Source organism: Mastomys coucha, unplaced genomic scaffold (assembly GCF_008632895.1).
Source record: "Mastomys coucha isolate ucsf_1 unplaced genomic scaffold, UCSF_Mcou_1 pScaffold22, whole genome shotgun sequence".
In the NCBI taxonomy this organism is placed as follows: Eukaryota; Metazoa; Chordata; class Mammalia; order Rodentia; family Muridae; genus Mastomys; species Mastomys coucha.
Genome location: NW_022196905.1, coordinates 44,178,142 through 44,202,991, shown reverse-complemented (window position 1 = coordinate 44,202,991; position 24,850 = coordinate 44,178,142). Strand labels below are relative to the sequence as shown.

The 24,850-nt window shown below is 38.4% G+C and overlaps 1 pseudogene; it reads right to left on the bottom strand.

Annotated features, from left to right (window-relative positions):
* Positions 1–11,654: 11,654 nt before the first annotated feature.
* LOC116104529 lies at positions 11,655–12,508 on the bottom strand (annotated as a pseudogene).
* Positions 12,509–24,850: the final 12,342 nt, after the last annotated feature.

Here is a 24,850-nt window from a genome sequence, read left to right as displayed (position 1 = left end):
CTGGAAAGATGGGTGCAAAGAGTTGAATAGAGTTTACAATATACTGGCATAAAAGAAGTGCAAAAGATTCTAACTGTAATCTAAAGTACTGAAAGAGACTTTTACATGTGCTTATGTGACTACATTCTTCAAAGGAATTCCTGCTCACGGAACAACTAAAGGCAACCTTTGAAAGAAACCCCATCCAGTCTCCAACTAGTTTGCACTTGGATGTGGTTTTTAGTGAGATAATAAGTTTGCTGTCAGCACATTGAGAAATTCCAATAATCTTTCCAAAGTCATGGGCTCTGAAAACTATCATTCGTGTGTGTCCAGGTGGTAGAGGGACAAGCAAATGTGGCTCCGACTCCAGCTATTGTCTCAGACCCATGAACTGGAAAGAGTGTGTCACAGAAGATTAGTCATCCACGGACATGGGTCTGGAATCCAAAGTATCCCTTTCTATCTCTGATGGTGTGTTCCTGGAAAGTGACTTCCCGGCTGCAGAAAGATGGTTTCCACAGCCACATCTTTTCATTCTGCTCTCAGAATGAGGTGCTGCATCAAATGCTTTAATCACGCAAGCCTTCCCCTAATGAAAGGAAGATGATTTGGATGCCTGGTCTGCACACTTAACCTATAATTATGCTGTGTATCTGATGGTGGCGATATTGTCAAGTTTGTACTACACTCTAGGAAAACATGTTCCTTTCAGAAGCAGTCAAGGAACATGAAAATAGTTGTGGCAGCTAGTCAGTGCCTTCAAATGACATCCAGCTATGGCTAAAGTCATATGAAAAATAGTCATCTTGGCAACAAAAATGAAAGACCAACTCTCCAGAGAATCAAAGACATGGCCAAAGACTTCAGATGCACAGAGCAACTATGAATTTTCTTCATGGTAGAGATAGAATATGGCTTAGCTTAAATAGTTTGTGGTCATAGTGAAGCATGGATCTTCATGGGAGTGGAATTGGAGAAAGAGATAAATTCAAAGTTACATGATGTTGCAAGAAATACTGAAATGACATTGTCATAGAAGTACAGACCTGCACTATTCTGGCTATGTGCTCTTTGCATTGTAAGGCATAGCTTATTTATATTTTCTAATTCTTTAGATGGAAAGAGGAATGTAAAGACATTTTGGCTTTGTTTTAATTGAATTTAAGCATCAGTGACAACCCAGTTAGATGCTCATGATCACAGTCATAATCAGCTTCTGATTAGAGACCATCCTCATTTTGAACATCTATCATTTTCCCCCGGGATCATTTACTTTTATTCTGGAGATATCATGAGAAATGTCCATAGTCCCAGGCTCCTGAGATGCCCAACTGTTCTGACTCTCCACTGTTAAGACTGTTGCATCAGGAAATTACTTTTCCTTGAGAAAGTGTGCAGCATCCCTTAGGTAAGTTCTGTAGGTAAATTAAGAAACATTTAAACATCTGAACCATTAAACTCCCCCTGAGCATCTAGCAGATCTGTGCCCCCACTATACAAGCAAGACTGCTCTGAGTACTTAGATGTGGTAAAGAATCCTAACTTAGAACATATTCTCTGTCTTTTCATGAACAGACTCCAAGCCATGAAATTTTATGTCTCTCTAATCCATCTAAAGTCATTCTCTTTTTGTCCTGGGGCCATATACTGGGAAATATCTCAATATGTCTTCTGTCTTCAGAATTGTGATCATATGATATCATCAGAATAGAATCCATCATTAATATTTGTCACGTAAGAAGACCCAAATGTCTTAATGCTTAAAGGAATATTATTATAGCCTTTCTTAAATGCAAAGAAAAATAAAAGACTTTATCTGGGAAATTATTTTCACCTTCACTTTAAACCAATAAAAACCAGTTTCCTGGATAAGGGCTGTGATCCTTAATTTATATCAAAAATGAATTTAAACTTCCTCATACCTATGTATTTATTTATTTTAAATAACTAAATTGCTGGTACCAGAAGGCATACCAGCAATTTGATGGTGCAGCAGTGGGGAAGAATTCTTGGTGGGAAAATGCTGTTATATTTAACTGTTCCTTTAATGAGGAACTGTTTTTTTTTTTTATTTATTTATATGCGAATTTCTCCATTCCCAGTTTCCCCTCCAAAAAACAAAAAAACAAACAAAAACAAACCCCTGTTGCCTTCCCCCTCCCCATGCCTGCCACCCCGCCCTCTCCCACTTTCTGGCCCTGGCATTCCCCTACACTGGGGCACAGAACCTTAAGGTTTGCATGTCCATGTATTTTATATGCGTATAATGTGCATGTGTATTATGAATATGTGCAAATAAGCCTGTGTACAGAAACATTCAAGATGGGCCTTTTATTTTTCCTTTTAAGGGGTGTCTCCTTGATCTGATCATTTCTGCAAAATCACAAAAAAAAAAAATAACAACAGTTCAGGGTATATAGAGGCAATTATATTACCAAGTTACTCACTCAATTATTGAATCCTCTTTAAGATGTCTGTGACAAATAGCCACTCATCTGCCACCTGAGTGCCTTGAGTCAAAGGGAATTTCTAGAATTGTCTATGGATGACTAATGCTGTTGGATTTTGTCATGCATGTCCTGACGAGAGAGCACCTTGGTTCTTCTTTGGGGAATTGCTATTCTCTATTCTCTGGTGTCTGCTGTCTTAATGGGCCCATCCGTCGAGGTGTCCCTTCTCTGTTAGTCAAGGAGCAACCACGTGATCCCAGCTATGACAATCGAAATCTATCACCGGGGATTAAATTCTCAGTGTTAGGAGGTAAGAGAGGAAAACAGTGGGAACTGATTTATTCCAGAGAATGTGCATTGAAGATCCTAGTGTCCCCAAATGCTGAATTCTTCAACTTTAATTTCATCTCTGTGAGGCCCCAACACCTTCACAAATTCAATTTTGCCTAAAATTAGGCAAAGCCAATTTATTGCAACCAGAAAAGAAAATCTGCCTAATATTCTTCTTGGTATTGCACTTATTTAATGGGGAGAAATATAGAAAAAAAAGACCCCATCCTTGATAGTATAGACCATGTATACTTGAATATTTAGCAAGTCTTTCATAAATCAATCTTCATTTCCTTATATGATATTTTTAAGAAGCCAAGTTATCTTTTCATAACTCCTTTGTGTTGTGTTTCTGCCTCAGCATTCATCACCTTTATTGTCCTCTACAGTCATAGAGTCCTGGGAATATTTAAAATGCAGTAATAAATGTCTGTCCACTTTTCATGCTAGCATATTTTATATAGCAGTTTGCAAACATTACATGGAAGAAGTCATCAGAAATAAACACAGACCTACAGGCATGCACCCATGCCTACATGCACATCTTTATAAAAAGCTGGATTGTGGTAAATGAAATCTGGAACTCTCCATGCCACAAGCTTGAACTTTCTATACACCCTTTCTTTCACCTTCAAATCACTGAGGTATCTTTAGTATCCTTGGTTTGCTTTGGCTTATATCCTAATTTCCATTGAATACAGTATGTTGTTTCTGCCCCCCATTCCCCTTGCTCCACTATCCATAGGCTTTCAGGTTTTAGCCATACTTTGAAAAAGGTCACTAAAAATACTTCCATTTCAGGTACACCTTCCATCAAGGACTTATGTTTTTAAAAGGCTCATTTTGTCAGATAAATAAGGAAGAAGAAATCCCAGAATTCCTTTCCTTACATGAAACAATTGTTTTCTCTAATTGTAGCTTTTTCTTGTATGCATTTAGGACAAGGTTAAGACACTCTAGAGCATACCATTCATTTAACTCTTTTTATGATTTTTGTCTTTTAGCTCCTCCAGTCAATCAGGAAGATACAGGCTTCTATTCAACTTGCTAACCATGGGATGAGCTGATTTCAGATGGCTATCAACATAATTTCATTCCCTTTTGCTTTTCTACTTAGTCCTCTGCAAACTGTGTCTAGCTGATCTGCTCAACTCATCCCTTAGCACATGCTGAGAACCTACTAAGCACGGGGTCTTTTGACATAAAATAGAATTAGACATGAAACCCACCCTGCAGAGCAGATGGACACATAGCAACATGGCAATGAAAAGTGACAAATACATGAGTACATCTGAGCTGGCACAGATGGTGGTGATTTGATAGGTTTGGTGAGCATGGGATGAGAAAGGGTGTCAAGAAGTGACCTTGGGATGGCTTTGAAAGATAAATAGGAACATGTCCGACAGACAAGGGGACATTGCAGGCACGAGAAAGTGAATGTGTCATTCCAGGTGTGAAGAGAAAGGGCAGTGATCACTCTCTTCAGCCTCTATAATTGCAGCCTATGATCATATTAGTCTTTTTGGCAGCCACAACACACAGCTGGCTTACCCAGAGCTAAAACCAACTATCCTTCTTGCATTGTTTTGCCATATCAGCCCTCAAAATCCATGTCTATGAGCCATTATTCTTTATCAGGGAAAATAAAAGGAAGCCTTCAGCTCCATCCTGTGTCTCCTTGATCAATAGTCCTCCAGTCTGGAGAACACAGTATCCAGCCTATGTCCAGCATGTAACTCAAAAGCCCTGCAATACCCAGCTTTCCCTCCCTCTCCCTCTCCCTCTCTCTCTCCCTCTCCCTCTCCTACTCCCTCTCCCTCTCTCTCTCCCTCTCCCTCTCCCTCTCCCTCTCCCTCTCCCTCTCCCTCTCCTTCTTCTCCCCTCACTTCTCTCCTCTCTCTTTCTGCCTCTGTCTCTCTGTGTGTCTTTGTCTTTAACTCTTCCTCAGCATCCCCTCCTCTAGCACATTTTTGGAGCTAGCATGCTTTAAACTTTGCAGGAAGTCAAATGATCTTTCATCATGTTTTGCAGAAGGTTAGATGCAGTTTTCTCCCAGCTGTTGTCCAGTATTCTTGGAAGCTGATCAACGCAAAAGAAACCAAAAAGATGTTTGCAAAAATCAAATTAAATCTGAGCTCTGATGGAGTTGCAGCTATCTACACACATGTGGGCCACCTGCCAAGAATGTTTTTAATATAATAATCACTCATCCATACACCCATAATAATTGATATTTGCAATTTGATAATGCTTCTTAACATTTTTTTATTTGTTTCAAATCCCCCCTCCTCACCTCATCTGCCCAGCAACCCCCTGCGTCAGCACATTCACAGCTCCTAATGACCCTCTCAGCAGCTACTGATCAAAGTCAAATTTTAATTACGATTCTAATTTTGGAAGTTTGCTTCCTTTTAATCTGAACTTTTAAAAAAGAGTCAAACGTGTGCTTGCAACAGCTCATAGGAAACACATCAAGCTGTAGGACTCTTTAATTGAAAGTTCAACTAGTTTGAGCTTTATGCTTCTTGCCAGCTTGTGTCTACCTGGTGATTATACCTACAGACTGTAAATTATATCACTAACAACTGCAGTCCAGCCTTAGAGACAGTCAGTGGGAAAATAGGATGCAACTGTGTGGCTTTGCTCTCTAAGTTTGAGGATGGCTACTCCCTCCAACCCCAATACTCAATGCTTTGCACAATTACTCTGATTCCACTCAAGTCTTGTCTTTACTTTAGCAATGACCTTATCCCTGCAAAAGTATTTTGTTTCAATCTTTACGATATGCATTTTTAAAGAAACACACCAGAAACTCAAACTCTGATGCAACCTTTCTTGATCTTTCCATATAAAAATTGACCCACTGTAATAACCTCAGACCACTTTCTGTCATCATACTTAATATCAAGTATTAATCATATGATTCATGGTGTGTTCTTTATATCTGTGCACATAAAGTATAGTAATTTATCCTCCCAAGAAGCCTTTTGTGCACTCATTTCCCTCATTTTATAGATAAAGAAACTGAGTCTCAAACAAGTTAAAATATACTCAAAGTTAAGTACCTACTTAATATACCATAAAATTTGAAGTCCTAATCTATTAACAGTAAATGTAAAAAAAAAATGTATTCCTCCCATATGCTCAAAATAATCTCAAATTGAATGTAAACACACATAAGAAAAAGACTACCTCTCAAGTATCTCTAGATCTCCTAATGTTTGCAATGTCATCTAATAAATATTTGAACTGAATAAGAATAATTTCATCTGGAGAAACACAGAAATGTATTTAGAGAATTGTTCATGAAGAGGAAGACAAGAGTTTTAGAAAATTAATTTTGGCCTTCTTAATAACTTCAAAAATTAGACACTCTAAAAGGCCCATAAAGAGGTGTCTTGATAGCGCTAGTAACATTCAAATGAAAGTGTAGAGACTCACACTCATGTACCAAGAATACTAGCATGTGTTAGGGCACAGTTAGAGTAGTCATACTTAGAGCTGCATAGGACTTGGAGATGAAACTAACTGTGGGATTTTTTTTTTTAACCAAAATAATTCACTATCAGGCATAGGAATGCAATGAACAACAGCCTTTGTATTCACTCATTCCAAATAATTTTGATACAGTTAAATACAACAATAATGGAGAATTAACTCTGGAAAATGTGAGTGAAAGAGTATGTGTATATTTAGAGGAAGATCAAGAGGAGAACACAAATGTCATATCTAACAGACGAAAGAGATCTCTAGATAGACTGGAAGAAGCAGAGAAGTCAAGAGTGGAAAACTATTGAAGAATATTTTTTAAAAATTTAAAATTTGTACTGTGGATTATTTAGCTGTCTACTGTGAAGTTCAGCTATCTACTGAGGAATCCTTGTTTTTCAAGATCTTCAGGAAAGTCTACATTGCTCACTATGATGATATAAGTAGAATTTTATGGGAAATGAAAAGTGTGGTTCATTTTAAATCTATTCAATGCAGCCAAGGGCAAAGAGTATACCATGGTCACCAAAGGTGAGACCAAATAAATAGCATTCACCACTGTAGATAGTGAAGAGATCAATGGCCACTTACCCACATCCCCACCCCAACACATGTGTTTTAATGCAGAGATGTTTATTGAAGTGGAAACTTCAGGGTTCTTTGGAGAGTCAGTTTTGTTGGATGGTGTTTTGCTGGAGCAAGCACATGAAGGAGTGTTTTCCTGAACTGGACACAAGTGAAAGAACTCTTGAAGGAACGTTTCACTGAAGCAGATACAGGGCAAAGGATGTTCTGTTAGGCAAACACATGAAAGGTCATGTGATGAAGGATTCTTTGCCAACAACACATATGTATGTAATGGTCTGCCTTACAATGAGTAGTTGAGCTGCATTTGTCAGGACTCCAAGGCCTAAGGCTGATTGATGCTCTTGCTGAGGCAAGACCTGTGCTGAGGCAAGGCCCATAGAGAACATGTGAGGTTTGTCAGATAGGACTCAGGGGACAGAGAGAGTTTGGCTTGCTGCTACAGCTAGATGTGCAACCCTTGTGGGGCTCAAGTCATCCGTGATCTTCACTTCCCTGAGAGTGACACAGCTGAGAACTTCTCTTGGTGTTCTTGCTGGCCCCTCCTGCTGATTCAAGCCAATGATGTGGCCTGGCTCTCTCTGCTAGGTCATATCACCACTGTTGCTAACCTGACTCTACTAAACTGGACTGCTGATGCATCCATGAAATATTTGTGAGTAGATCAAACTGTTGCTGACTGCTAACCTGTGAACTGAACTGCTAATTTCCAGACAACATGGACAGGAGTTGTTCTACAGAATCTTTCTAAACCACTTCTCCTGTATTCTTTCTTTTCTACTACCTCTGGTGGGTGTTGAGCTACAAGAGTGGTTAAAGCATTTAAAAGCTATTATTAAAAATGGGATTTAGAGAAATTAAAGTTACAAGTTTTACTTGGTTTCATTGCCCTCACTTTATCCCAGGAACAGACCACTGACCTTGGTTACTGCTGTTTTGGTAGAACTGCTCTATAGCTACTTGGGCCTTTCTTACCACAGTATTTTCTAGTACTGTGTGAATACTCACAATAGTAAACAGGGCTCCTTTGGAAATATAATTGTTGCGGGTGTAGCCAACTAATGGGCACACACAGCAGAAAGAAGATAAGGAAGTTCCATGTGATGACTTATAAAAAGAAAGTTTATAAAAGGATAATCTGTCTACAAGCCAAGAAATGTTGGGGCTGAAAACTGCAAGCCAAACCATGAGAGAGAGAGAGAGAGAGAGAGAGAGAGAGAGAGAGAGAGAGAGAGAGAGAGAGAGAGAGAGTGAGAGAGAGAGAGAGAGAGAGAGAGAGAGAGAGAGAGGAGAGAGAGAGAGAGACAGAGACAGAGACAGAGACAGAGACAGAGACAGAGAGACAGAGAGAAAGACAGAGACAGAGACAGAGACAGAAAGGCAGAGAGCTCAGTGTCTATTCTCCCCAATTCTTCCAGGGAAATGCAAGCTGGCGATCTTACCTGTGACTGTCAGAACTATGAGAGAATAGGTTTTTGCTATTATAAGCTACCCATTTTTCAGTTTTCTGTTATAGCAGTCCTAGAGACGGAGTATAGAGTCTCCTTTTCCTAACTCAGTTGTGGCCTCTGTCAAAGCTCAGTGAAACAATCTTCCCCTGTCCCAGACTTCAGAAGAGAATTACATTACACTTACAGCTGGCAGTGGGAAGACTCAGGGGAAATTCCTGTAGAGAACAGTTAGCTTATCCTGAGACTACAGGAACCAAACACATTTTCTCCATCTGGATGTTTTCTGACTACCAATATCATAATAGTACAACATTCTGCAGGAGTTTGGGGCCACAGTAGGAAATGTTTGGTACAAACTATACAGAAACCCAGTGGGCACTATGTTGACAGGTGGCATGCACTATATGGGACACAGTATTTGCATTTTACATAGAGATAGCAAAACTGCCACTGCCCATAAAATATTAGATGTTCTCCCTCCATACACTGTAAATAAATAAATACACACATATACTTAAAGTTAGGATGGTGATATGTCACTTTGAGCCTTCCTTAATGTAACCTCATTCAAGAAGTATTCTATGAAATGTGTCCAAAAAGAATAGTGTGCTGGGACAGAGGAGTTGGGTCAGTGACCAAGAATGTTCTTACAGAAAACCTAGGTTTGGTTTTCAACATCCACATGATCCCTTCAGCTGTTAAATCCAGTTCTAAAACCCTCTTCTGGCCTCTACATGCAACACAAACACACACTCACACACAGAGAAACAAGCACACAAGTACACACACACACATGATACACATATATATGCATTCAGACAAAACACTCATTCATACACATAAAATAATACAAAATTCTCCTAAAATCAGCACTATGACTGTGCTGATCTTCTTAATGATGATTTGTTTCACTCAAAAATTATGCAAATATGTACTGAGTACACAAGATGAGTCACTGTGTTCAGTACTTAACTTTAAAACAATTTAGTGTTCAAGATAGAAAGGAAGAAACATGAACATTATAGCATAAGCCTTTGAGCATTTATAAACTTCATTGATATTTAGCTAATTCAGGAATGAGCAATAAGTCTTTCTTCTATGAATTTGGATATCTCAATACAGTTGTCTAACATGATGTCCCACACCAGGATCTCTACACAGGTTTGTTGCTGTCTATTCATCTTGTGTCCACAGTTACTCTAGTGAGTGATAAAACCTTTGATTCTTGGAAGGAAATGATTCTCAAGTGAGTGGTAAAACTTTAGTGTAAGATGAAAAAGGCAGACAACTTGGCTCCTGTTTCAATATATAAGGAAGTACCTACAAGCATGAAATGGGAGAAGAGGCATGTCACCTTTCCAAATACTGTCATTGTGGGAAATAGAGATGCTAAGAAATGCCATGATGGGTAACGAATAAATGACAAAATTTATATTACAAAAAAATTAGACAGGGAACATATTTCATGAGATTATTAATATTTTTGCTTCACTTCAAATATATCTGTACAGTATGGCTTATTTGTTGATAAGATCTTTTACTTTTTTACTGCTTAATTTGTAGCTCTTTATTTATTCTAAATATTAATCTATTGCCAGAAACCATTATAAGAAAATGCATGGAAAACAACTCAGAAATAAAAGTAAGAAGTGACAAATTAGATTGAATGAAACTTAAAAGCTTCTGCACAATAGCCAGCCACGACAGCACACGTCTATAGAATGGAAAAAGCCTTTGCAAGTTAGCTGCGGCACAACGGCAATAAGAATGGAGGTTCCTCTAGAAATTACAAATAAAATCCCTTTGTGACCCAGCCATGCTGCAAGGGCCCAAGTTCTCCTATTAAGGAGATTTTGTTTTTGCTTACTACTGTTTATCCCACCAGTATTCACAATAACCAAACTTTGAAATCTCACTGAGTACCAATCAATAGGCAAATTAATATGAATACATACACACACACACACACACACACACACACACACACACACACATACACACTTTTTTTTTCTTACCCTTCTTTTCTAGAGAGGCATCTCTGTCATTTGTAGTGAAACAGAAAGGCTTATTCAAAAAGTCAGCTTAGGGACCAAACTTGAAGCAACCAAATCTATATCTTCTATCAACTTCATCTGTGTTTATCTCTGTTCTTTATCTAACTACTACCTCTATTTTTTAATCAGTTCCACACTTAGGAAGCAATTTTTTTGTGTTACATATTGTCCCTCAGAGAGTATTCATTTGTAATCTTTCAGCATTATCCTCTAAGACAGTTTCTACCTCTTTCTATTGCCTTACTGGAAACTCCTTGTCTAAGTCTCCCTCCTAAATTCTCATTAGGCCAGCTTCAATGCTGGGGCCATGTCTATCACAACATATGTTATACTCACCTCCTTCCACACAGATTGTATAGAACACCCCAGAGGTGACTTTGTGGCAGTTTCATTCTGACTCAAGTTAGTTGTAGACTCATTGATTCTAAATGTCAATTCTATCTTGCCCTCCTCACAAAATCTAGTGAATTCCATCCACTCTCCCAGCTCCTCTTGTACCAGGAGCTTGGTAATAGCCCGGGCTTGGTCTTCCAGTCAGTTTCTGACATGCTATTTATAATATCAGGAATTCTACTTAACAATGAGAGATGCATTTTCTTGTTGTCAAAAAGAAATGCAACTAGAATATATCATAATGTCACTAAGAACTTTTACTGGGACACCCATTTATCCTATTATACCAACATTATACCAACGCCAAAATATACCCCAATTTCAAGTATCCCTTTGCCTATATTCTCAATAATGCAGGGGTCTTCAGTTATGATGGAGCTATTCATTTAAAAGTGAGACAACGAAAGTGAGAAGTGAAAGCCTAGTTTATAGTCATATAATAATGCCTAGGATGCACAAGATCTGCCATTCTCCTGTCCTACTTTTGGGAAAATATGGGTTTTTTTGGAGTTGTTTTATCCTGTCAGTTGATGTTACCATTTCCATCCATGAGAGAGGTTCTAGTTGAATCTTTTCATCTAAGAGACACCTTGGCTCCTGTGCAAAAATTTCCAACTCCCATATTTGTCTGATAATGTCTGCATTTCAAGTGACTTAGGAGGAAACAGTTTTGTTCATGATCTAGCAAACTGGGTTGGTATTCCCATCCATAACCTCATCTTTTAAGACCAGTGAGTCTTTCCTGACAAAAGAGTCATACTCTAAGCTATCTACCTGGGCAAACCTAAATAAGCAATGAGCAGTCTAAACAGCTGTGATATTAAATAACATAAAACAAATCCCATAACATCAAGAACCTCACTGAAATATTTTACACATACAAATATAGAAATATGCCGGTTTGTTTTCCATTGTGGAGTTTAGAACTTTTCTTTGAAAGATAATTTTGTAATTATATTTATGTACAAAACAAACATTAACAGTATACATTTAACCCAGTTTATTGAGAGTTCTTTAGCCTTTGGCTTTTCCAGCATAGAAATTCAAGCGACAGATTTAGGGCCCAGGATGTTTCTTCTACAGTGGCAGTAAATCTTATCTTCTTTGTCATTATTGTTGGTTCTGAATAGATTCCACCATCTTAGCCAGAGCAACCTTGTCTTACAAGTTAACCTTTGGAAGGCAACAATGATGAACATATTCCTGTGGACTTGCAACCTCAGCCTGGCTTTTTCCTTGGTAATGCAGTAAGGAACCCTCATCTTTCAACATAGGGCAGGTAGGCAAACCATCAGCTCAATGGGATCTATATCATGGGCAATCACCACCAGCTGAGCCTTCTTTTTCTCTGTATTAACCACTGCTCAAAGGACAGGTGAGATGGTCTTTTAACTGGGATGTCCCCTTTGCCAGCAGGTTTCTTCTCAGGAGCCTTTGCTTCTTCTCCTGCTTTGTCTCTTGTCTGGACTTGTGGGCAAGCTTATGTAGCTAGGTAGCTGTTTTCCACTTTAGCACCTAGGTGAACTGGTTAATGACAAGAGTTACTTTGAGCCACTTATAGAGGATAACCCTTTGATGTTGCAGCCTGATATAGTGAGGCCATTTGACAAAGCACGTCAGATGTCTTTTGGGTTGGATAGCCTGTCCAGTGCTGAAGTTCTTGGGCCTTTTGTCAAACAAAGGATTGACCATCATTTTGGACTCCTGTTTCTTCATAACAGCTCGGGATGGGGAACACCATCTTTTTCCCCTTGGCTTTCTTTCTTTTGGGCATCTTGCCTGGTTGGAGGAGAGAGTGAGCATAGAACTTTTTAAAAATATAAATACTACTAAAAGAAATACAAACACTCTAATTACCCATGTGATCCAACCAAACATAGAAGCTTCTAATATTAGCTTCTGCCTCAGTTCTCCAGGAGTTTGAGCACTTGGTTGCAGATCCATACAGTTCAAAAATGTTCTGAAAGCACATGAAAAAAATCACAAATGTGTGTGAGCCTGCATATATGTTTGCATGCATACATGCACACACAAATACACATATACACACACAGCAACACGAACATAAAGAGAATACATAATCAAAAATTTTTTATTATTGTTTATTTTATTTTATTATTCTTTGTATTATTGACCTCAAATATCTTTTAAAATTTGCTCCTTGAACAGCCAGAGACAAAGAGAATGAATATTGAGATTCATCTACAGAATAAAAGACAAAAAAATATTATAATCAATCATTATAGTGAGGTTTTATCAAGGCCCATGGTTCTTTGATGGTCAGAATGTCTACAGAATGATTTAAAGCATCAGTTGCATGGGGTGCCTTGAAAGATATTTGTCATTGTCTTGTGATTTGCCACAGAGCCCCCATCTACTAGTGATGAGGTAGCCTGAGGGTTAATAAAGAAGGGCAGCCAAAACTGCATCAATCTACCATCTTCAGCAAGGAAACCTTGGCTCCCTTCTATGATACATATGAGTGGTTCTATCAGGAGAAAATAAAGCAGATGAGAAAACCACTGGGATATGTTAAAATAATTTTTACAAACTACTCTCTTTATAGAATACCACAGTTCATTTCTTCTGCTTGAGAGAAGCTAAGAGTAGCGGTCCTTAACCTTGGTTATGCATTGGAATCATCTGGGAGATTTTCAAATGTACTTATGCGTAGGCTTGGCCCCCAGAGATTGTACTTCATAATTTGTCTTGGGCTTAAGCATTGAAGTTTCTTAGCACTCCCAACTGATTCTTATGTGTAGCCAAGGTTGAAAACTCCAATCCAGGAGGGAAAGAAACAAAGTTTAAAAATCAGAGAAAAGGAGTATATTCCTGGCTTTGAATCTAACACCTTTTAATTAAACTAATTGTATTAACTCAAATTCTCTATTTTGTATAGGCATATATTTAGAGAAATTTCATCCCACCTCAGAATCCCTGTGACTATTATAAACAGCACCAAATGACCAGCCAGAGTTATAGAGAGGCAATGGCAGCCACCAGTGAGAAATGCATGGAAAGGCTATTCATAGAGCTCATCATTCCGTATCCACAGATATTATTTCGGAACTCAGCAATTCCACAAGGAAACAAACAGAATTATTTAGCAAAGAAAACTATTAAGTGGGCTGTCTTGGTGGAATTCATCACTTTGGCCAATAACAGAGCTGTTTTAGTATTTACAATACCTGAAAACTAGGAAATTAGACCATATGTTTCAGTGGTCCTTACCAATGACCTAGCCAGCTCTATGCCAGAGAGTCTAACTCCCAGCCTTGTCTTCTCTCACTAAAACGAGGTGTCTAAATGGTAACTGTTCCCATTTTCATTTGCTTGTTTTGGGTTTTTAGGTTGTATGTATTATGTATTTATCTATCCATTTTTTTCTTTATTATTTTTGTCTCAATCTTTCTTTTGCTTTCTCCCTTTAAAAAAAATAGGGGCATGACAATCTGTGATGACTTGCCCAGATGTGATGAGGTGTGACAGGTGGTGGCTTGCATGATAACCCAGCATCAGTGTGTACAGGACATCTCTGCCAGTGAGTCAGGAAATGTGACAACGGGAGACAGCAGTTCTCGCCATCCTTTAGATACATGCTATAATCACAGTTTTTATGCTGGACATAATGTCTCTGCTTTCACAAATTCTCCTGAGCCAAGTTAAAATTTGGTCCACTCTCTCTGAAAATAAAGACTAGTCATAATTTTGTACTTTTACTCTTTGATAAATAAAAATGAAATAAAAGGAATATGCAGTTATTACATGTTTTGTAGACAGTCTGCTGTATAAATATGTTACATTTGATACAAATGATGAGCATCAGGTGTTTGCCTGGCATGAGGCTTTGTATTCTTTGAACATCTGCTCATTAACCTCAACAGCACTTTGAGGGAGAGTGTTTTACACATCCAATTTGATAAATGATTTTTTAAAAAATGAAACTCATGAATTGAAGATATGATTTCCTCATTCCATAAAATGGGGATAGAATTCCCATGACACAAAAACTCATTTCCTAGATATATATGCAAAAAAAAAGAAGGAAGAAAGAAAAGAAAAAAGGGACTTCTCAAAACAAACATATGTGTACTCATATTCATGGTAGTACTATTAACAAAGGCCCATAGCCATAAACTGGAAAAGTTCATATGGAAGAATAGAAAAAAACAATGTGGTATATCCAGACAGTGAATATTGAACCACATAAAAGAACAAATAGATGCTCTAATATGAACCTTAAAAAATGTTAAGTTTGGGGTGATACCAGAACAGGGCTCTACCTTCTCAGAGGAAAGAGGGAGAGAGGAAATGGGGGTAATATTGGTATGAGGGGACACTGGAATGTAAAGTAAATGAATAAACAACAATTTTTAAAATGTTATGGCAGAAGACAGATATAATACACCAAATATCACATTACTCCTAGAATGCTTATATTCACCAAATACATACACTTGTAATATGTTAATTACTGACAAAGGCAGAGGCACTTGGAAATAGGGAACACATGTGCACTGGTTACAGGGTCTACTTCAAGAAAGAATGAAAAAATTTTGGGAGAAAATGTAAATGTTGGTTTCATCACATTGTTAAAGCACAAAAAGTGACCAAGCTATACATTGCTTAAACTTGTTTTATACTCTTGACAGGAAAACATTAAGAGCATTCTAAATGAGCCTTGGCAATGTGAGTGACCATGGAAGTGTTCTGCTCTGTGTTCCTCTCAGAGCACCGTCTGAAATAGAGAATCCAGCTTCTACTCCTTCAAATACTCCCAGCATTCGGGCTTCATGGCAATGCTTTATTGATTGCCCTTAGCCTATTAATAAGCACAGAAGGAGTTCCAGAGAGGGATTACTCCTGTCCAGGGCAGAATACACCTACTTTACAAAGTTTGCTTTAAATTTCATAGTAGAATCTGAAGTCATTTTCACTCAATGCCACACTCTTCACTATTTCTTCTCAAATGGCAGACTTGTATTTTTCTACTCAGCCTGTTTCTACTGCTTTGTTCAGGATCAGTAAGCCCCCCACTCACTGTAAACCTCTGGACCATCAATCCCATCTTGATGCCTGAATCTTAAAGAAGTCAAACTGAAACAGAGCTAAACAATTTGCCCTAAATGCCATAAGAACTGGCAAAGCCATGGTTTTATTTTCCTATAGCTAATTTTCATCAGTTGAGCAGAGATGCAAAATAACACTGTTTGGTGGTAGGTACTATCTAAACAAGGTTTTATATTTTTTCTGTTGGGCTTAGTATTGGTCTTAATAAAGAATGGTAATTTAGGGCAAAATCACTGTCTTTCTCTATTTTTGTTTTTAAAATGGAGAAGAGATGACTCACATGCAACTTGAGATGCACTTCTGTCACATGCTCATGGCTGACCCAACTGATTGACTTCACTCTACAGATACTTGTTCCACATGATTTGGTTTGGGCATGTTTGTGAGGACATTCACTGTTTTTGATGTTTAAGGATCTTTTCTAGTTCAGCCCAGCCCAGTATGATTAAATTATCACACATTCAGAATTTTTATGATCTGTGGATTTCTTAGTTACGGTTTCCATTTGCTGTGAAGAGACACCATGATCAATACAACTCTTATAAACGACAATAATTAATTGCTGCTTGCTGATAGGTTCTGGGGTTCAGTTCATTATTACCATGGCATCAAGCATAACAATATCCAGGCCAGCATGGCACCAGAAGAGCAGAAAATTCTACATCATGTTCTGAAGGCAACTAGAGGAAGACTGTAAAAGTCCACCCCCACAGTGACACACTTCCTCCAGCAGGGCCACACCTATTCCAACAAAGATATACCTCCTAATATTATCAGTTGATCCTATGGGTCAAGCATTCAAATATTTGAGTCCATGGGGGCCATAGCATAATGCAAAATATATTAAGTCCAATTTCAAAAGTCCCAACAATGTTAAAAATTCAAAGTCTCTTCTGAAATTCACCTAATAAACTTCTATACAGTCAAAATCAGAAAGCAGATCATATACCCCCAACATTGCAGTATAAACATGACCATTCCAAAATGGTATAGTAAGGCAATACTGGAACAAAGCAAGAAGAAAAACCATTTGGGCAAACTCCAAATTCTGCATCTTCGTGTCTGATGTCCAAACTCTCATCAGATCTCTAACTCCTTTCAGCTTTGATGAGTACAACAAACTTCTCTTGCTTGGGCTGGTCCATTCCCTGTTTGAAGTTTTCCTCAACAGGTATCCCATGGTTCTCGAGTCTCTAAGTCAACTTCAACTTCACAGCTTCATATTACAATGTCTGGGATCCACATATGAGCTTCTAGGCTACTCAAAAGGGCTTGTTTCACCTCTCCAGCTCTGTCTTCTGTAGCAGTCTAGGCTCTGGTTGACTGGTCCACTGATGTTGCTGCTCAGTATAGTCATCCTATGGTATTGGCATCTTTAATACACTGGGGTTTTCTGCTGCATCTGGTCTTACCAATAGAGTCTCATAGACTCCCTTCATGGTACCAACTCTCAATTTTGTTGCATGACCACTTTAGTCCTGGGCCATCAACTACAATGGAGGCTGTGCCTTCACCAGTGGCCTTCCCCGGTCTCTCATGGTCCCAAGCCTCAACTACTCTCCGTGACCCCATTATGCCTTCAAAACGAGTACCAGGCCAGAGCCACATGTAAGAAGCTGCAGATTTCTGCTGCTTGCTAGAGATAGAACATGGCCCCTTGTTCTATTACATTATTACCAGCTTTCTATTTTCCAGCTCCTTTATTGTCTAAGCTCAGCTGTCCTGGAACTTTCTCTGTAGACTGATCTTGAACTCTGAGGTCTGCATGCTTCTTCTCCTGAGTGCTGTGATTAAAGGTATTTACCACCATGTTTGGACATAATCTTTTCTTCACCTAGAACTTACTCTGTCCTAGGTTGGTCTTTGCTTTTGTCTCCTGGGATTAAAGGTGTGTACTAACATGTCTGACTCAAAGTTTTTCATAGCCACTATTCCTCAAGATCAAGATCAAAATTCTGTGAGTTCAAATTCAAGATCTGGATCATAAGTGTGCCTCCATTTCTGGATAATAGTTAATTCCTGATTAAAAGTCCAAATGAAAACAGTAACTAGGTAATAATAATTTCTAACTTGATGGTATAACTATCCCTTGTTCAACTGTAAATACAGAAATAGTAAGACTAGCTGAGTAGGATCTTGCCCAAGATCACCATTCCTTTAATTCCATTCCTTTAATTCCATTTAATATCCTTGAACATGCGATTTAGCTCCTTTGCACCTTCTTGGTATCCTTTTATTTCTTGAATCATACCTTTTGTATTTTTACTTTCTAAGCTTGCTATACTTGATTAAAATGCTCCTCAGTGTGATTCACAAGATGAAGTCTAAACTTGGTTGATTTGAGACTTCTTTTGTCAATGCAATTAGTCTGAATCTCTTCACTTTAGCCTCAGGCAGACTCTTCATCCAAGGGCAAAAAGCAGCCACAATCTTCTCCACAATATAATAAGAACAATCTCTAGGTAACATACTGAATTTTTCTGCTCTGAAACATCTTGGGGCCAGGTCTGCACAGTTCAAATCATCCTCAGCACCACTGTCTTCCATATTTCTACAAGGATGGCACATTAATTCCCACTTAAACCATTCCATAGCTTTCCAAATCCACATTCCTCAAAACAAAAGCATGGGCAGGCCTTATAGGAATACCTGTCTCTGGTATCAACTTCTGTCTTGGTATCACTCCTTGTAGGCCAAGCATTCAAACTCAGCAGTCTATGGGGGTTGAACCTATTTAAAACACTACAGTGTAGCTGTCAATTGCTCAAACTAGACCCACACTCTTTCCTTCCTAGAAGTCTTATCACCACAATGAGCCTAATACAAGACCATGATTGATGGCCTACTCTTATTTTTCACTTTTATTTATGTCACTCAATACCATACACTCCACCTCTTGAGCCATCTTTCATCTCCTTATAACCCTATGCAGTTCAATTTGGCTCTATTTCTCATTCCTTCCCAGCCTTAGAACCTATCACTCAATTTTAGAATTTCTCTAGAATACAAACTGTTGAAAACACTGTATCTACCATAGTTTTCATAATCAATGGTCCCTTATACCTCCACCCACATAGCTTATGCCACTGGACCAAGATGAAGGAGTCAGTCAACCTTGTATATTGGGATATCTCCAGAGCATTGTCATACTCCCTGAGAATGCAGCTTCATATTTACCTCCATCACATTACAATTCTACTATCACTGTCATCTATACCTGGCCATGGCCATGCTTCTTCATTCCATGATGACCTTAATAGTTATGACATCACCCAATATTATTCCTGTAATGAAGGAATATCTACATAATCTACATAAAGAGTTATTTTGGCATTTTTATCTTTTTGTCAGAAATCTGTACCCCATATTTATGATGCTCTCCACCCTCAACCACCCAATACTCAAGATGGTGTCATGGCCACATGTTACATTTCAATTTTCTTTTCCTCTTCCTACATCTCTCTATAACTTATTCACACTTTAATCATGACTCAGACAACCAATTAATGTCCCTATGTATTATTCAACCATCAGTATTGACACTCTATCTTCTCTTCTTGTTTCTCTGTATCTTTCCACAGTGCTTTGCAAAGAGGTTCAAGCTGATTCACCTCTCCTCCTCCACTGTGATCCCCTGGCAAAAACCCAACATTTAATAAATCTAACTCTCCACTTTCTCAGTGCTCACACCAGGGTGATTGAAAGTAGCTGGAGAAAAATGTACACACATGCTTATTCATGTCACTTTGCAATCATTACCACAGCTCTCAAGAGAGTCCTTAAAGCTACTGACAAACCTACCACAGTTCCCAATTCAGCTTTCTCTCCCATGATTCTAGGTGACAGTTTTATTCCTTCCCTTTAAACTTCCAACACCTCCTGCCTGATCCTTCTTGTCCCCCTGACATCAATTTCAAGTGCACTGAGAATTTGGAATTACAAGCAGTCAGATGAGAATATATCCCATGTTCCTTTGGCCATGTTGACTTCCCGTTCAGCCTATCTCTCCTACTCCTGTTTGCTTATGAGCACCTGCCCACTAATACCCATCATATATATAGTCATTTCTTTACTAGCTTCTCATGCTTTCTCTGTTTATACTCTAGTAGTTTCAAAGGCAGAAGAGATTAATCCTTATCCACTGTTAATCACTGAGTATCAGAAAAGTGCATGAATGTATGAAATCAGTAAATAATTGCTGACCTCTATGTTGACAGTTAATGCTTTTTTATGATCGATTCAAGATTCATTTGGAATCTTTCTCTTTACTAGGATCTGCCTTTTTAAAAGTGAATTTGTCTACATTTTCCCTGGCTGTATCTTATTTCTAGGAAACCTGCTACTTTGCACTTCCAGATCCCAAAGAATCAATCCACTCATCTCCATTGCATAGGAATGAAGATCATGAGCCACTCTTTTGTGCATAACTATAAGAATGAGTAGTAATTGTCCATTCTCTTCCTTTTCTCTGACAAACACATACCTTTGTGAAGTACAATATAACAAGAATTACTGCGGCATGCCAGTGGACCATCTGGCCACCCAGATAGCCATGCTAGAGGAAGACAGCAATTCCAAGTCTGTAAACTACCACATAACAATAAGTAACATTTAACCTGACACTCAACACCAATCCTTTTTATTAAAAATAAAACAAAACTACCAGTTCATGCCTTTAATCCTAGCACTTGGGAGGCAGAGACAGGTAGATCTCAGAGTTTGAGGTTGGCCTGGTCTACTGAGTCCCAGAACAGCCAAGGCTACACAGAGCAGCCATGTCTCCAAAAACAAAGATAAAAATTAAACTAATAAAAAATTAAACAATACTATTGTCCCGTCAAATTGCAGTCAACATAGGAGTGAATTTTACTGTATTGGTGATAGTAGTTACAAAAAGAAAAGGAAAAAAGAAAAAAGCCATATTGAAATTGTGTGTGCCTAGCCAAACTCTGTAGATCACTTTGTGCTTCTATATATCACACTGGAGTTCAAGAGAAAACTAACAGAATGTGTGCTGTACCTCTTCTATGATCTAATTAACATGTTTATTTGATCATCCAAATTTATAACAAACTGTGTGTAGCAAGTGAGATCATACTGCCAAATACTGCACACAAAGATCTAAAGTTTTAAAAGTAAGTGTATGCCTTAACTTCCAAAATATCAAGTATTTTATGTATCTCTGCCCTCATACAATTACATTTCTTTATTGAAAAAGATCTCAAAAAAGTAGAAAGTGAAATTAACTCCAAGACTTCTACATGGAGGTTTTTCTGACACAAGAAGTAGCAAACATGAACTTCATTAGAATAATTTGAAACTTCATGCTGAGCCAGAAGGCCATTGGGAGGAGCTGAGGGACACATCAGGAAACTCAGAAGGATAGGTACAATGGCCCTCTGAGCTGTGGTCTATGATGATCACTGTTTTGGTTCTCTTTGTTAGTATCCAGCACAGGAGAATTACCAGGAGGAATAAACAAAGATAGACCAGATTGTTTGGGCTAGAAAACTTCTTGCCTCATGTCTCAGGTTTTGAAGGCTCAGCAGTCAATGCACCTGCAAAGGAGGAGTCACCAGTCTGCCTGTGACTCTGCAGCTGCCATGAGAGCAGCATCTGTGAGCCCAGAATTAACAGCCAAGGAGAATCCACAACAGGGCATGCTTAATGACAGGGTGGTTATGAAGAAAATGAGATCAGATCCCTACATCACTATCTCCACATCTGTGGTCCAAGTTCAGTAACCCAATACTCTATCTCATGGCAGTTACCTACTGACTCTCACCTCTGCTTTCAGCCTTCCCTATTCATATCCAAACTCAACCTCACAGCTAAAGTCATATTTCTAAAATGCAAATCTGATCATGTCACTTTTCTGCTAAAAAAAAAAAAAAAAATTGTTGCTCCCCACTGCCTACAGGCTAGAGTCCAAACTCATTAAAATGGAAGTCAGTGCCCTTGAAATGCTGCCACTGACCCACCTTCTGGCCTAATTTCTCAATGTAATATTTCCAGACTCATCACACTATCTCTCTGCAAATCTTTTCATGGGCATCCGTCCTGTCTAGAATCCCCTACAGTTAGCAGAAACCAAAAGTCTCAGCTCAGACAGATTTCAAAAGGGGAACATCAGTATGGACTCCCATAGTGAAAACTGTAGAGGTTGACAGGACTCATATTTGGGTGAACCAATGCCTTGTTGGCATTATTAAGGACCCAGTTATTTGCCATCTGCCTTCCTTGCCTTGTACAGTGGCTATCTAGTTCAGTATTGGGGAGGCTCATCTCAGAGTAGTAGGATTAACCTCAGTAGGAACTATGGGCTTCTGTGGTACATATACCTTGAGAAAAGTGGGAAATGAAGGAATCAGGTTATTCTTATTTCTGCTTATACAATTTTGAGAGTTCTGGTCAGACCCAACTGATATGTACTGGTGCCTGCAGGGCATCACTGTAAAGGAAAATAGTTTCTTCCTTAATTTATATCTGAAGCTTGTATAATAGTCCTCTCATTAACACTCTGCCAATTTAAAGCAGCATTCATATTGGCCAGTGATGTGCAGAACATTTGGCATACATTAACTATTTAAAACTAATTGTAACATCAATAAGGATATTACTATCTATGTTCTATTTATGAAGAAACTGAATATGAAAGGTAAAATAAGTCTTACAAGGTAATGTAGTTGATATAATTCTCTAAGTTAGAAATTCATGTGTCATGGAGATAAAGGCATATTTGAAAATATCTACCAGTGGTAACTAAAATGTCACATTTATTGGATACTAAAAGTTACCACACTGCCTTATACTATGGACCTCTCTTAAACATCTTAAATCCTTCTTTTAAAAATTTCTCTTGAAAGTCTCATGGTATTGTGACTAAAATGATGATCTCTAGAAGCAAGCCAACTAGGTTAATCCCTGAGTTACTCTACTTTCTATGAGATTTGTGTTGAATTCTGACCTCTATACCTCAGTTTTCCTAACTATCCAAACAGGAATAATAAAAATCCAAAAAATTATGCTTGAAATATTTAAGCAACTCAGTAGGAGACCCATGAGTCTGAACACTAGAATAGTAGGAGAGTCATGACTTCTAAAGTTGATTTGTGATCTCCACAAAACATGCATTATTCTGCACTCACATTTTTATATCCAGAGAGAGAGAAAGAGAGAGAGAGGGAGAGAGAAAGAGAAGGGAAGAGGAGGAAGAGGAAGAGGAAGAGGAGGAAGAAGAAAATATAAAAGCAGATAAATTTCCTAATAAATGATAATGGAGATGCATTGCTATTAATACACTATCCTTTTAAGGTACTGCTTGATATAAAATAAGTAGTCAATTAAATGTATTTACAGACACACAGAAGCTAGTTTCTGTTTCCTTTACAGAAAACCTACCTCTTCAAGCCCCTTCTACCATTAAATACAATAATATTTGAGTTGCAAAGCCACCCAGACCTGGTTAGTGCAGATGACCTATCAGTGTTGTAGATGATTTATCATTGTCTTTCATAGACAAAACACCAAAGTGGAGGTTGGAAATAATACCATAGCAACATGAAAATTAAACAGAGTCTAATAATCAAGGGGTTTGGGTACCTAGGGAATCCGCTTACCACTTGGTAAGGCATAGAGATGAGTTGGTACCATTTGATAGCCATCTGGATGTAATGAATGTGAAACATTTTGATATTGGTCATCATCCACCTTGTCTTTATCCTTGGCCTTGACTACCTGCAAAGCAGAGCAAGGCCTAATCAGCCTTCTCATTCCAAGAATCACATAAGCTTTGGGGAGAGAATGGCACCCACTGGGAAACAGGCAATGAAAAGTGCTGACTTTGAAGGGGCTGAAGTACCTGTGGCGGCTAGCACATTACTTTTAGGAGCTTGGAGTCCATCCAGGTGTGCAAGGAAGGCAGTAAAGGGCCACACACAGGAGAGTAGCAACACACCCCTAGTATATACAGTTCCCTGATTCTGTGTGATTACATCTGTAGGAAGAAAAAACTAGAGACACCAACCAGGACTAGTTTGATAAAGCTAAGTAAGAAACAAGGGGAGAACCAACTGGGGCTGTAATGGTGGAGAGGAGGAATATCTATGTATATGAAATAGACTTCGGAGTAAAATCAATAGAACATGGTGACTGATTTAATGTGAGGTGGACGAAGAAAGCCACTGAGCATAATTCTCACATTTACCAAGCTAGGTGAAAGTAATGGTTCTTTTAATATGAGCAAAGAAAAAGTTAGGAATAAAATAATCATCCTATTCAGAAGTCAGAAGATGAAGTAGGAAAGACCCTTAACATATTATCATGTGAATGTATATTTTCATTGCAATCCAGACATGTGCTTCTATGAAAATAATTATATGGTCTGATGTGATGAATAACTATATGAAATTAACAGCTTATTTGAAGAAACTTGATCAAGGTTCCTGTATCCATGCATCCACATCACAGAAATTGTAGGCACAATAATGGAGGAAAGGTTTGTGCACTTAGGATGATAACATTCTAGTGGGGACAAAGTACCTAACATAAAACACAAGGACAAAAATCAGATAATGGGAAATATTCTTCATTCTCATGATAAGCTGATACAATAGTAAAAACTAGGGTTTACATTTTAGACATGATATGAAGAGATAGCATCTCTAATAGAGGTGGCACACAGATAATCAGAGGTCAAAATAATAAGAGGAACCAGAATGCAATCATCCTTTACTAATGGGGAGAGAGAAACAAAGAGAGAAGGGGGGAACCTAGCAGCCATAATAGTAGCACCCTGTTACAGGAAGCATAAATAAGAATAGGAGAGAAGAGAGAAGTCTAGACAGAAGTAGTCAGGGGAGAAAGGGCCCATGGATGGAAAAGAGGCTTATCTTGTTCATCCCATCATAATGACCAGTGGGAAGAGTAGTAGGTAAGAGAAGCTCCCCATAAAGAGAAAGTCATAGAGGGAAAGGAAACTATGGAGTGAGATGGAGGAAGATTATCAAGATAGTCTGGTGTAGGACTTGAAATAGAGCCACAGTGT